Source organism: Pelobates fuscus, chromosome 2 (assembly GCF_036172605.1).
Source record: "Pelobates fuscus isolate aPelFus1 chromosome 2, aPelFus1.pri, whole genome shotgun sequence".
Taxonomy (NCBI): Eukaryota; Metazoa; Chordata; class Amphibia; order Anura; family Pelobatidae; genus Pelobates; species Pelobates fuscus.
Window position 1 is genome coordinate 124529296 of NC_086318.1, and position 13801 is coordinate 124543096.

Here is a 13801-nt window from a genome sequence, read left to right on the forward strand (position 1 = left end):
AACGTTTCAGTCCCCGCTCGGGACTTTCCTCAGGGTCAGACAAAATGATAGGACAACACATGATACTTGCAATGTATGTCAATATATAGCTAAAACAATAATTAAAAGTGACTCACCCAGGTGCATGGTGTCCACGGCGTTTCCGCCGTGTATATTTCCGGGTATGCGCATTAGGTGTCCGCCCAGCTCTGCCCCTTTTCCTGTACGTGTTGGAGTGGCTTCAGATCAATAGAGAGGGGGTGCGGCATATCAACCGCGCCTAAAGCGTCGGATATGCTTCCGGGTGTGCGCGAGCACTTATCCCGAAGCTCCACCCTCGAATATGCACGTGATGCATGTCGTCATGAATGCCGGCTAGAGGGGCGTTGCTAGGCAACATGATGCGTCCAATTCGCTTGCTGTTGTGTGTTAAAAACCACTATGTGTGTGAGTGTGAAGGGAGTACATGGATGAAAAAGGAGATATTATTAAATATAATGTTACATATGGTGAATGAAGAGCCTGTGGAGGTTTATCCTATAAGGACATATAATATAGCTTAAATTGCCAACGAATGAACATGCAAATTATGTGACGTGTGTGTGTGTTGATAAAGTGCTATGAGAGGTACTACGGGAGGTAGTATTTAAAGTGATATCGTGCCATGCATTTAAAGTGCAATATCATGCAAAAAACTTGTGCAATAAAAGTGTGGAAAACAATACCGCAACACATAAAGTCATAGCCATAAATATAGCATATCAATTAGGCCTTTTACAGGGTGAATACATATCTATAAGCCCCTGTGTAGGGTAATAGCCTATATGCCTAAAGTTAAAAAACATAAGTAATAATAAAATCATACTGGTACGAGATAGAAGGGCTAAATAAATGAATAATAGGGGATATTTTCGTTCAAACCCCTAGGGGCCACCGTGTCCAACTGGTATATCCCAAATGCTTCTTTCTGAAGCAGCTTTTTGCCTCTATTTCCACCCCTCTAGGGGAGGGGAATGTGGTCTATGCCCACAAACTTGAGGGAAGATAGAGGGTGTCCTTTTTCCAAAAAGTGTTTGGCCACGGGTTTAGCGGAATGTCTGTCTCTATAGGCCAACCTAATACTAGAACGGTGGCCCCTAATGCGTTCACACAGTTGTGTCTCGGTTTTTCCCACATAATAGAGGCCACATGGGCACATCAGTTTGTATATTACAAAAGAGGTTTTACAAGTGATGGTGTGCTTGATATCATAAACTCTATTAGTGTGTGGGTGATTGAATTTTTTTAGATGGAATCATATGTCCACATGTCACACAACCAAGGCATCAGATGCATCCTCGTATGTTGCTCTTGGTTGTCTTAGAGTAACTGGCGACCGGATCCGTATGCACCAACATGTCACGAAGATTTCTATTGCGTCTATAGCAGATCATCGGTGGTTCTTTAAAGATCTTCGGAAGCAAGTCGTCAGTGGCCACTATCTTCCAATTTTCTTTGATTACTGTTGATATCTGATGTGAAGAATTGTGGAATGTCATGGGGAACACCATCCTTTGTATGGGTTGGGCTTTTTCTTGGTTCGTCGCTGTCCTAGCCATGCTGAGAGCGTCTTGGAGTACCCGGCTTTCATAGCCTCTGTTTACAAACTTTTGAGTCATGGTATCTAATTGCAGTTCCATCCTATCTGGGTTTGAATTGTTACGAATGACTCGTTGGAATTGTGCCTTCGGTATGGATTTTTCAAGTGCAGTAGGATGTGCACTGTGGGCATGCAGGACGGTATTTCGGTCAGTGGGCTTGGAGTATAGAGAATACTCGATCCCATTAAGCCCCCAGGATAGCTCCAAATCAAGGTATTGTACTCTGTCTGCACTTATATTGGCTGTAGAATAAAAAGAATCTCAGGCACTCACTGTGATTGTTCTTCAAGCAGGTTTATTGCAACGTTTCGACCTCAATGAGGTCTTTTTCAAGCTTGAAAAAGACCTCATTGAGGTCGAAACGTTGCAATAAACCTGCTTGAAGAACAATCACAGTGAGTGCCTGAGATTCTTTTTATTCTACATATGTCTCTTGGGGTCTTTTTGCTGACCCATGCTCAGTAGCACCCTGTGTGTAATTGTTGTGACTGAGTGCGACCCTATTTCTATTTTTGTCTTATATTGGCTGTAAGCCTGATGGGTGATGGAAGTTGGTTCAATGCAAGTACCATTTGTTGTGCCTCCACTTGCGTGCCCCTCCAAATTATAAGGAGGTTGTCTATGAAGCGGTATTATCCTATTATAGAATCTCCATATGACAATAATATGTGTTCCATTTCATATGCATACATGTATGCATTTGCATACATTGGGGCTACCGATAACCCCATAGACGTTCCCGCCACCTGAAGGTACCATTGTTCCTCAAATCTAAAATGATTGTTGTAGAGGATTAGAGATAGCAACTCCAAAACGAACTCAATGGGTGGACCATAGTAGGCTAGAGAGTTACACAAGACCTGTCGCATGGCCTCTATCCCTTCTGCATGGGGTATGACCGTATACAGGCTGGCCACGTCCATTGTAATGAATACCGGTGCGGAGTGATGCAGTTCCAGGCCCATGATTCTATTCAAAAGTGTCTGTGTGTCTTTGACACAAGTATGTAATGACTCCACTAGTCCTTTAACAACATGGTCAAGCCATTGTGCAATGGGTTCTAATATTCCATCAATGGACACTATGGGGCGTCCAGGAGGTTTATTGGCATTCTTATGTATCTTTGGAATACTATAAATCACCGGGATACGTGGGTGGGTTTTATTCAAAAACCGATAGAGTTCCAATCCAATGTAGCCTGCTCTTAAGGCCATGTCTAAGACATCCATGATTTTCCTCTGGATGTCTAAAGTAGGGTCCCCTGGTAATGGTCAATATGTGTTTTCATCCTGGAGTTGCTGTCTGAGGTCTGCGGCATAGTCAGCATAGTCCATGAGGACTATACCCCCTCCCTTATCCGCCGGGCGGATCACGATGGTATGGTCCTTAGCCAAGTTTGCCAACAAATTTCGTTCTTGTTTAGTGAGGTTATGTTGTGCTTTAGAATGCTTCATAGCAACATTTTGTGTCATCTTAGCTGTGGTCATAAGGAATGTCTTGATGGAGTGTTTATTGCTTGGTGGATCGAATGTTGGCTTGACTCTAAATTTATCAATATCCATATCAGTGGGTCTAGTACATGGGCGTAGGAACCGGGGGGGGGACGCATCCCCCCCAGCAAATCATGCGGGGGGGACAGGTAATGGGGAAATCCCCCCCAGCTCCTCTGGCCCCCCTTTTGCTGCAGCCGCCCGAGCGCTCTGTAGAGAGCCTCAGGCGGCTGCAGCTCTGCCCGGGCTGGTGCGTCCATGAGGGCGCACCGCCCGGGCGCAGCCAGAGGAGAGGGGCTGACAGGAGGGAAGCGCTCAGCGCTCCCTCCTGTCACTCCCTCAATGTTGCGTGGCGGAGCCCTGTATAGTCCACCGGTACAGGGAGCATCTGTCTCCTGTACCCGGCCGGACTAAAAGGAAGTGAACACTGAGTGTGCACTTCCTGTTAGTCCGCCGGGTACAGAAAAAAAAAAGCTCCCTGTACCCGCGGACAGTACAGAGCTCGGCCACGCTACAACACAGGTAGGGGAGGGGGGGGGGAGAAAGAAACAAGGAGGGAGGGGGGGAGAAAGAAACAAGGAGGGAGGGGGGGAGAAAGAAACAGGGAGGGAGGGGGGGGAGAAAGAAACAGGGAGGGAGGGGGGGAGAAAGAAACAGGGAGGGAGGGGGGGAGAAAGAAACAGACAGGGAGGGGGGGAGAAAGAAACAGGGGGGGGAGAAAGAAACGGGGGAGAGAAAGAAACGGGGGGGGGAGAGAAAGAAACAGGGGGGGAAAGAAACAGGGGGGGAAAGAAACAGGGGGGGAAAGAAACAGGGAGGGAGGGGGGGAAAGAAACAGGGAGGGAGGGGGGGGAAAGAAACAGGGAGGGAGGGGGGGAAAGAAACAGGGAGGGAGGGAGGGGAGAAACAGGGAGGGGTGGGGAGAAACAGGGAGGGGTGGGGAGAAACAGGGAGGGGGAGAGAGGGGGAGAAAGAGTGACAAGGGAGGGGGAGAGAGAGTGACAAGGGAAGGGGGAGGGGGAGAAAGAGAGTGACGAGGGAGAGAGATTGACATCCATCACACACACAATCACGCCACCCTTACACACACAGAAACACACAATTCATCCTTACACACACTCAATGCACCCTGTGCACACACACACAATCCTTACACACACAGAAACACACAATGCACTCCTTACACACACTCAATGCACCCCGTACACACACTGCATCCCGTACATACACAGAAACACACCTTGCAGCCCTTACACATACAAACACAGATTCACACAATGCATTCCTTACACACATATCAGGACATCCCCTACACACTCCACCCCCTGTGAACAAACTCATTGGTGGAACGTGAAGGTGGACCCTGGGACCCAGACCTTGAGCTGTGTAAAGGGCCCCCAAAAAATGGAGCTGCTTCCCGTTCTCACAGAACATTGATTTTTGGGACCACAGTTATAAACAGCCTCCAGAGAGCCTGTTCTACACCAGACCAGTGGAGCCAGACTGCAGCTAGAGCCCATCATCATCCTCATCTGGTTGTAAGTAGGCAATCTAGCATATTATTCGTGGCACTAATCTCTAATTTACCTCACATTAAAGAAACACTATAGTCCCCAGAGGCACTGCAGCTTAATGTAGTGATTCTGGTGTCTATAGCCTGTCCCTGCAGGCCTTTTAATGTAAACACGGCGGCACTCCAGCACTGGCGTTAGTTAACATGGCAGTAAAATAATTGGAAAGGGTTAGGGGGGCTACTAATAAGGATAGGTAGAAAAATAATTGGAAGGGTTTAGGGGGGCTACTAATATGGATGGGTGGAGGGGGGAGGTAGAAAAATTATTGGAAGGGGTTAGGGGAGTACTAATATGAATGGAAGAGGTAGGGTGGGTTCTAATATGCATGGAAGGGGTTAGGGGGTACTAATATGCATGGAAGTGGTTAGGGGGGTACTAATATGCATGGAAGGGGTAGGGGGTTAATATGCGTGGAAGGGGTAGGTGGGGTTCTTTTGTGCATGGAAGGGGTGGTTCTAATATTCATGGGAAGGGTAGGGGTGGTTCTAATCAGGAAGATCCCGGCGCTGTATCCGGGTAAGTAAAACCCCTTCCTTGTAGTGACCCTTTAATGTTATTATTTAATCATTTATATAGCGACTGCAAATTCCGTAGCGCTGTACAATGGGATAAACAACTCCTAGTTTACGGAATAAGAATATACCCGGCGAGTAAAAATGCTATCCCCCCCCAGATTTTTTGGGGTTCCTACGCCCATGGTCTAGTAGCGTCTTTGGCAGCGTGATGAAAATAATCCTTGAGTCTCATATGCCTTCCAAATTGAAAAAGTTCAGTACTCCATTGAAATGGGTTGGGGCCACTTGTGGGAACGTATGAAAGTCCTTTACTGAGAATGGTGATTTCCGTGCTGCTTAGGTGTCTGTGTGAAAGATTAAAGATGGGCGTTATCTCCTGAGAGGTGGTTTGCCCCTGGGTACAATTTTGGCCTTTGCCCCCTCTCCTGGTTCTATGCCTTCTTCGCTTCGAATACGGCTTCTGGTTACCGTGCCCGTCTCGGCTGCGTCTAAAAAAGGTGTCGTGTTTGCTGGAGTGTAATTTTCTGACGCCGATTCTCCAGATGTAATATCTATTGTGGGGATATTCGGGCGTATCACTCTTTTGCGGATGCGTCTTGGTCTGGGTGGCCGGTCGCCGGATAACCACCTGTACACACGGTGGTCTTGGTAGTCTTGCTGTACCCTCTCGTATTTTTGCTTCTTTTACTTTACCAACTCGTTTTTATATTTTAGAAGTTCACTCTTAAGCTGCTGTTGGATTTTCAAACCTTCTATGGAAGCCATCAAAACAGCCTGTTCCATTCAACAGCCTGTTCCATGTTCCAACAGCCTGTTCCATCAACATCCAATATTTTTTGTGTGACTTCAGCCAAATCTGTCCTAACATCCCTAATAGCTATAAGCATGAGATCTAGAGAGGCTTTGTTTAAGGCGTGGGTCCAGTCCCTGCATACCGTGGCTTTAAGCCTGCCTATAGTTGGAATATTTAGCAGCCTAAACCCACGTGGGATCATCTTAGCTTTGTAATAGTCTGATAAAAACAGACCATGTAGGTCCAAGTCAATGCTCTTTTTATGCAGACGTAGGAGTTTGAAATAGACATCCTTAGGGGTAGTTTGACTAGGAAGCCCCTGACTTGTTTGTTCCCAAAGTATGCCTGCCATTTCATCTGTAGTAAATTGAAGGGTTTCAGCATGTTCTACATATGCCCCTGATTGTACCAGAAATTCATCCATTTTCAAAAATGTGAACCAAAATATTGTTTAACCCCTTAAGGACACATGACATGTGTGACATGTCATGATTCCCTTTTATTCCAGAAGTTTGGTCCTTAAGGGGTTAAAGCAATATATTTACAAAAATGCTGCAATTTTTATATATCCAAAAAAGATTCAACGTGCAACAAAGCAAAGTGTTTGCACTACCAGCTGGTGCTATATGGGTAGGAGGTAGAGCCCCACACTCCCAAAATTACAAAAATAGAAAAAATCCCATGCACTCACGCTTAATCGTTCCTCATGTGCCGGGTGCCAGAGCCTGGACTCCAAAGATACAAAGAAATGCCCAAATAGTAGCTGCTCACCGGTCTTTTAAAATCCAAAAGTTTTATTGAATCATATTAAAATCTGTGACCAACGTTTCAGTCCCTGCTCGGGACTTTCCTCAGGGTCAGACAAAATGATAGGACAGCACATGATACTTGCAATGTATGTCAATATATAATATATAGCTATAACAATAATTAAAAGGGACTCACCCAGGTGCATGGTGTCCACGGCGTTTCCGCCGTGTATATTTCCGGGTATGCGCATTAGGTGTCCGCCCCTTTTCCTGTACGTGTTGGAGTGGCTTCAGATCAATAGAGAGGGGGTGCGGCATATCAACCACGCCTAAAGCGTCGGCTATGCTTCCAGGTGTGCGCGAGCACTTATCCCAAAGCTCCACCCTCGAATATGCACGTGATGCATGCCGTCATGAATGCCGGCTAGAGGGGCGTTGCTAGGCAACATGATGCGTCCAATTCGCTTGCTGTTGTGTGTTAAAAAACACTATGTGTGTGAGTGTGAAGGGAGTACATGGATGAAAAAGGAGATATTATTAAATATAATGTTACATATGGTGAATGAAGAGCCTGTGGAGGTTTATTCTATAAGGACATATAATATAGCTTAAAGTGACAACGAATAAACATGCAAATTATGTGACTTGTGTGTGTGTTGATAAAGTGCTATAAGAGGTACTACGGGAGGTAGTATTTAAAGTGATATCGTGCCATGCATTTAAAGTGCAATATCATGCAAAAAACTTGTGCAATAAAAGTGTGGAAAACAATACCGCAACACAAAGTCATAGCCATAAATATAGCATATCAATTAGGCCTTTTACAGGGTGAATACATATCTAAAAGTGCTCGCGCACACCCGGAAGCATAGCCGACGATTTAGGCGCGGTCGATATGCCGCACCCCCTCTCTATTGATCTGAAGCCACTCCAACACGTACAGGAAAAGGGGCGGAGCTGGGCGGACACTTAATGCGCATACCCGGAAATATACACGGCGGAAACGCCGTGGACACCATGCACCTGGGTGAGTCCCTTTTAATTATTGTTATAGCTATATTTTGACATACATTGAAAGTATCATGTGTTGTCCTATCATTTTGTCTGACCCTGAGGAAAGTCCCGAGCGGGGACTGAAACGTTGGTCACAGATTTTAATATGATTTAATAAAACTTTTGGATTTTAAGACCAGTGAGCAGCTACTATTTGGCATTTCTTTGTATCTTTGGAGTCCAGGCTCTGGCACCCGGCACATGAGGAACGATTAAGCGTGAGTGCATGGGATTATATATATATATATATATATATATATATATATATATATATATACACACACACACATACACACATACACACCAGTGGTGGATCCAGAGCCTGATCTCGGGAGGGGCACTTCTAGATTATTTAAAGAAATAAACCATGCACAATAACCACTACTGCTCTGTGTGGTGGTTATGGTGCCAGGACTCGCTCCCAGAGTAAGTAGTCAAACCGTTTAAGAACAGTTTGACAACTTACCTGGGGTCTGCTGGGATATGGGGCTGTAGTAGGGTATAGGAGCAGTGGTGCAATGTGTGAGGGGTGCAGTTTGTGTGAAAGGTTCAATGTGTAGGGCAATGTGTGTGTATGTGTGGGGCAATGTGTGTATGGGGCTAGAGGTCACAGTGGTGAGAGAACTCTAGCCCGTAGCTCCATCGCTAGAGTTCACTTTCGCGAGAGCTGGAGCGTTGCCACTGTAACCGCGGCAACGCTCTGTACTTGCGCAAGAAGGACCCGGCGGAGCTGCAGGCTGAGCTCATGGGTCCTCTCTTCCTCCCTCCCCTGCCGGCTGCCTGCATGTTGTCCATTCTCTGAAAACTCAGTGTTTACATTCAAAAGCCTGCAGGGACAAGCTATAGACACCAGAACCACTACATTAAGCTGTGTGTGTGTGTGCCTGCTAGTAAGTGAGCTTGTGTTTTTATGTCAATGAGCTTATGTATATTAGTGAAATTGTTTGTCTATGAGGCTGTGTATCAATGAGCTTGTGTGTGTCAGTGAGATTGCCCGTGTCTGCATGTGAGTATGCTTACTGTATAATTAAATGTTTTACTCTGAAAGGACCAATATTTTATATTAGAAAAAAAAAAAAAATATATATATATATATAAACTCAATCATCTAGGGTGGCAAGACATAGCCTTACATATTACATGCGACAATATATGGCGCAATGACTTATGGGGCTGGCATAGATTTTTTTTCCAGGGCTGCTTTGTATCCCCAGTCCAGCCCTGATCAGAGACCATCTGAATGATGCAGCACAGTGTTTTTTGTGCATGTGCACTAGCCTACCAATGCTTTCTTATGGGAAAGCATTGGAGTAGCTAAAATCATCAATCTCTATGATCTCAGCCAAGGAGGCATACCAACAGGATAGCACAGTCAGTAAAAAAGGGGGACAAAACCTTTTTTAGATACATAAATGAGAAAAGAAAAGTAAAACAAGGATTAGTTAGATTAAAAACAAAAGAAGGAAGGTATGTAGAAGAGGATAAAGGTCTAGCTGACTGCCTCAATGAATATTTTTGTTCTGTATTTACAGATGAAAATGAAGGAAAGGGACCTCAGTTAAGAAAAAGGATAAATGAGTCATTTATTACACGTGAGTTTACAGAGGAAGAGGTTCTATTTCAACTGTCAAAAGTAAAGACAAATAAGTCAATGGGACCTGATGGAATACACCCAAAGCTATTAAAAGAGCTTAGTGGTGTACTAGCAAAACCATTAACAGATTTATTTAACCAATCATTGATAACAGGAGTAGTCCCAGAAGATTGGAAGTTAGCGAATGTTGTGCCCATTCACAAGAAAGGTAATAGGGAGGAGTCGGGCAACTATAGGCCAGTAAGCCTAACTTCAGTAGTGGGGAAAGTGATGGAAACCATGTTAAAGGATAGGATTGTTGAACATCTAAAAACACATGGATTTCAAGATCAGAGACAACATGGGTTTACTTCAGGGAGATCATGCCAAACTAATCTTATTGATTTTTTTGATTGGGTAACTAAAATTATAGATCAGGGTGCTGCAGTAGACATTGCTTACCTCGATTTCAGTAAGGCTTTTGACACTGTTGCACATAGAAGGCTTATCAACAAACTACAATCTTTGAGTTTGGATTCCAATATTGTTGAATGGGTAAGGCAGTGGCTGAGTGACAGGCAACAGAGGGTTGTAGTCAATGGTGTATATTCGAAGCTTGGGCTTGTCACCAGTGGGGTACCTCAGGGATCTGTACTTGGACCCATTCTCTTTAATATTTTTATTAGTGATATTGCAGAAGGTCTTGATGGTAAGGTGTGTCTTTTTGCGGATGATACTAAGATATGTAACAGGGTTGATGTTCCAGGAGGGATAAGCCAAATGGAAAATGATTTAGGTAGACTAGAAAAATGGTCAGAGTTGTGGCAACTGACATTTAATGTGGATAAGTGCAAGATAATGCATCTTGGACGTAAAAACCCAAGGGCAGAGTACAGAATATTTGATAGAGTCCTAACCTCAACATCTGAGGAAAGGGATTTAGGGGTGATTATTTCTGATGACTTAAAGGTAGGCAGACAATGTAATAGAGCAGCAGGAAATGCTAGCAGAATGCTTGGTTGTATAGGGAGAGGTATTAGCAGTAGAAAGAGGGAAGTGCTCATGCCATTGTACAGAACACTGGTGAGACCTCACTTGGAGTACTGTACACAGTACTGGAGACCCTATCTTCAGAAGGATATTGATACCTTAGAGAGAGTTCAAAGAAGGGCTACTAAACTGGTTCATGGATTGCAGGATAAAACTTACCAGGAAAGGTTAAAGGATCTTAACATGTATAGCATGGAGGAAAGACGAGACAGGGGGGATATGATAGAAACATTTAAATACATAAAGGGAATCAACACAGTAAAGGAGGAGACTATATTTAAAAGAAGAAAAACTACCACAACAAGAGGACATAGTCTTAAATTAGAGGGACAAAGGTTTAAAAATAATATCAGGAAGTATTACTTTACTGAGAGGGTAGTGGATGCATGGAATAGCCTTCCAGCTGAAGTGGTAGAGGTTAACACAGTAAAGGAGTTTAAGCATGCGTGGGATAGGCATAAGGCTATCCTAACTATAAGATAAGGCCAGGGACTAATGAAAGTATTTAGAAAACTGGGCAGACTAGATGGGCCGAATGGTTCTTATCTGCCGTCACATTCTATGTTTCTATGTTTATTATGGTTTTTTATTTGGCCTTTTTTAGGGCTGAAAAAAGAAAATTTTAGAAGAAATAAAACATCAAATGGTAAGTTGCTTTTTTTTTTCTCTTTACAGGTTCTTAGTTAAAGGTCCCCCCCTCATTATTTTTAGGGTGAGGGGGGTAGAGGGGGTGACTAGGGGTTTGGGGGGAGGACAATAGGTCCCCACTCCTGTTGGTATTTGGCAGGGCTGCCATCAGAAATTTTGGGGCCCCTGACAAAGCACAAGGTCTGGGCCCCCCCGACCCCGCCCCCCCCGGCCCGACCCCTCCCTCCCGGGCCCGCCCACGCCCTACCTAGTCCGCTGACAATGATGCGGGACTGAATGTGGTGTGTATAGTGGAAGTGAATTAGAATGTGTGTAATGGATGTAGTGTTTGTGTGTATTAGATACTGTTTGTGCAGTGAATGCAGAGTGTGTTAGTGTAGCGGATGCAGTGTGTATAGTGAACGCAGAGTGTGTTTGAGTAGTGGATGTAGTGTGTGTACAGTGATGTAGTGTGTGTTTGTGTAGTGGATGTAGTGTTTGTATGTACTAGATGAAATGTGTTTAGTGGATGCAGTGTGTGTATTAGACACAGTGTCTGTGTATAGTGAATGCAGAGTGTTTCACTTTGTGGTGGATGTAGTGTGTGTACTGTGAATACAGGGTGTTTGTGTAGTGGATGCTGTGTGTACAGTTAATGCAGAGTCAGTATAGTGAATCCAGAGTGTGTGCATAGTTTAGTGAATGCAGAGTGTGTGTTAGTGTGTAATGAATGCAGAGTGTGTGTTAGTGTGTAGTGAATGCAGAGTGTGTGTTAGTGTGTAGTGAATGCAGTGTGTCAGTGTAATGAATGTAGTGTGTGTTAGTGCAGTGAATGCAGAGTGTTTGTAAATGTGTAGTGAATGCAGAGTGTGTGTTAATGTGTAGTGAATGCAGAGGGTGTGTTAGTGTGTAGCGGATGCAGAGTGTGTGTTAGTGTAGTGAATGCAAAGTGTTAATGTGTAGTGAATGCAGAGAGTGTTTGAGTAGTGGATGTAGTGTGTGTACAGTGATGTAGTGTGTGTTTGTGTAGTGGATGTAGTGTTTGTATGTACTAGATGAAATGTGTTTAGTGGATGCAGTGTCTGTAGTGGATGTAGTGTGTGTATTAGACACAGTGTCTGTGTATAGTGAATGCAGAATGTTTCAATTTGTGGTGGATGTAGTGTGTGTACTGTGAATACAGGATGTTTGTGTAGTGGATGCTGTGTGTACAGTTGATGCAGAGTGTATGTTAGTGTAGTGAATGCAGAGTGTGTGTCAGTATAGTGAATGCAGAGTGTGTGTTAGTGTGTAATAAATGCAGAGTGTGTGTTAGGGTGTAGTGAATGCAGAGTGTGTCAGTGTAATGAATGTAGTGTGTGTGTAAATTTGTAGTGAATGCAGAGTGTGTGTTAATGTGTAGTGAATGCAGAGTGTGTGTTAATGTGTAGTGAATGCAGAGTGTGTGTTAATGTGTAGTGAATGCAGAGAGTGTGTTAGTGTGTAGTGTATGCAGAGTGCATGTTGTATTAGTGAATGCAGTGTGTGTATTGTATTAGTGAATGCAGTGTGTGTATTGTATTAGTGTATGCAGTGTGTGTTGTATTAGTGTATGCAGTGTGTGTTGTATTAGTGTATGCAGTGTGTGTTGTATTAGTGTATGCAGTGTGTGTTGTATTAGTGTATGCAGTGTGTGTTGTATTAGTGTATGCAGTGTGTGTGTTTGTGTATGCAGTGTGTGTTGTATTAGTGTATGCAGTGTGTGTGTTTGTGTATGCAGTGTGTGTGTTTGTGTATGCAGTGTGTGTGTTTGTGTATGCAGTGTGTGTGTTTGTGTATGCAGTGTGTGTGTTTGTGTATGCAGTGTGTGTGTTTGTGTATGCAGTGTGTGTGTTTGTGTATGCAGTGTGTGTGTTTGTGTATGCAGTGTGTGTGTTTGTGTATGCAGTGTGTGTGTTTGTGTATGCAGTGTGTGTGTTTGTGTATGCAGTGTGTGTGTTTGTGTATGCAGTGTGTGTTGTGTTTGTGTATGCAGTGTGTGTTGTGTTGGTATATGCAGTGTGTGTTGTGTCGGTATATGCAGTGTGTGTGTTGTGTCGGTATATGCAGTGTGTGTGTTGTGTCGGTATATGCAGTGTGTGTGTTGTGTCAGTGTATGTAGTGTGTGTTGTGTCAGTGTATGCAGAGTGTGTGTTGTGTCAGTGTATGCAGAGTGTGTGTTGTGTCAGTGTATGCAGAGTGTGTGTTGTGTCAGTGTATGCAGAGTGTGTGTTGTGTCAGTGTATGCAGAGTGTGTGTTGTGTCAGTGTATGCAGAGTGTGTGTTGTGTCAGTGTATGCAGAGTGTGTGTTGTGTCAGTGTATGCAGAGTGTGTGTTGTGTCAGTGTATGTAGTGTGTGTGTTGTGTCAGTGTATGTAGTGTGTGTGTTGTGTCAGTGTATGTAGTGTGTGTGTTGTGTCAGTGTATGTAGTGTGTGTGTTGTGTCAGTGTATGTAGTGTGTGTGTTGTGTCAGTGTATGTAGTGTGTGTGTTGTGTCAGTGTATGTAGTGTGTGTGTTGTGTCAGTGTATGTAGTGTGTGTGTTGTGTCAGTGTATGTAGTGTGTGTGTTGTGTCAGTGTATGTAGTGTGTGTGTTGTGTCAGTGTATGTAGTGTGTGTGTTGTGTCAGTGTATGTAGTGTGTGTGTTGTGTCAGTGTATGTAGTGTGTGTGTTGTGTCAGTGTATGTAGTGTGTGTGTTGTGTCAGTGTATGTAGTGTGTGTGTTGTGTCAGTGTAT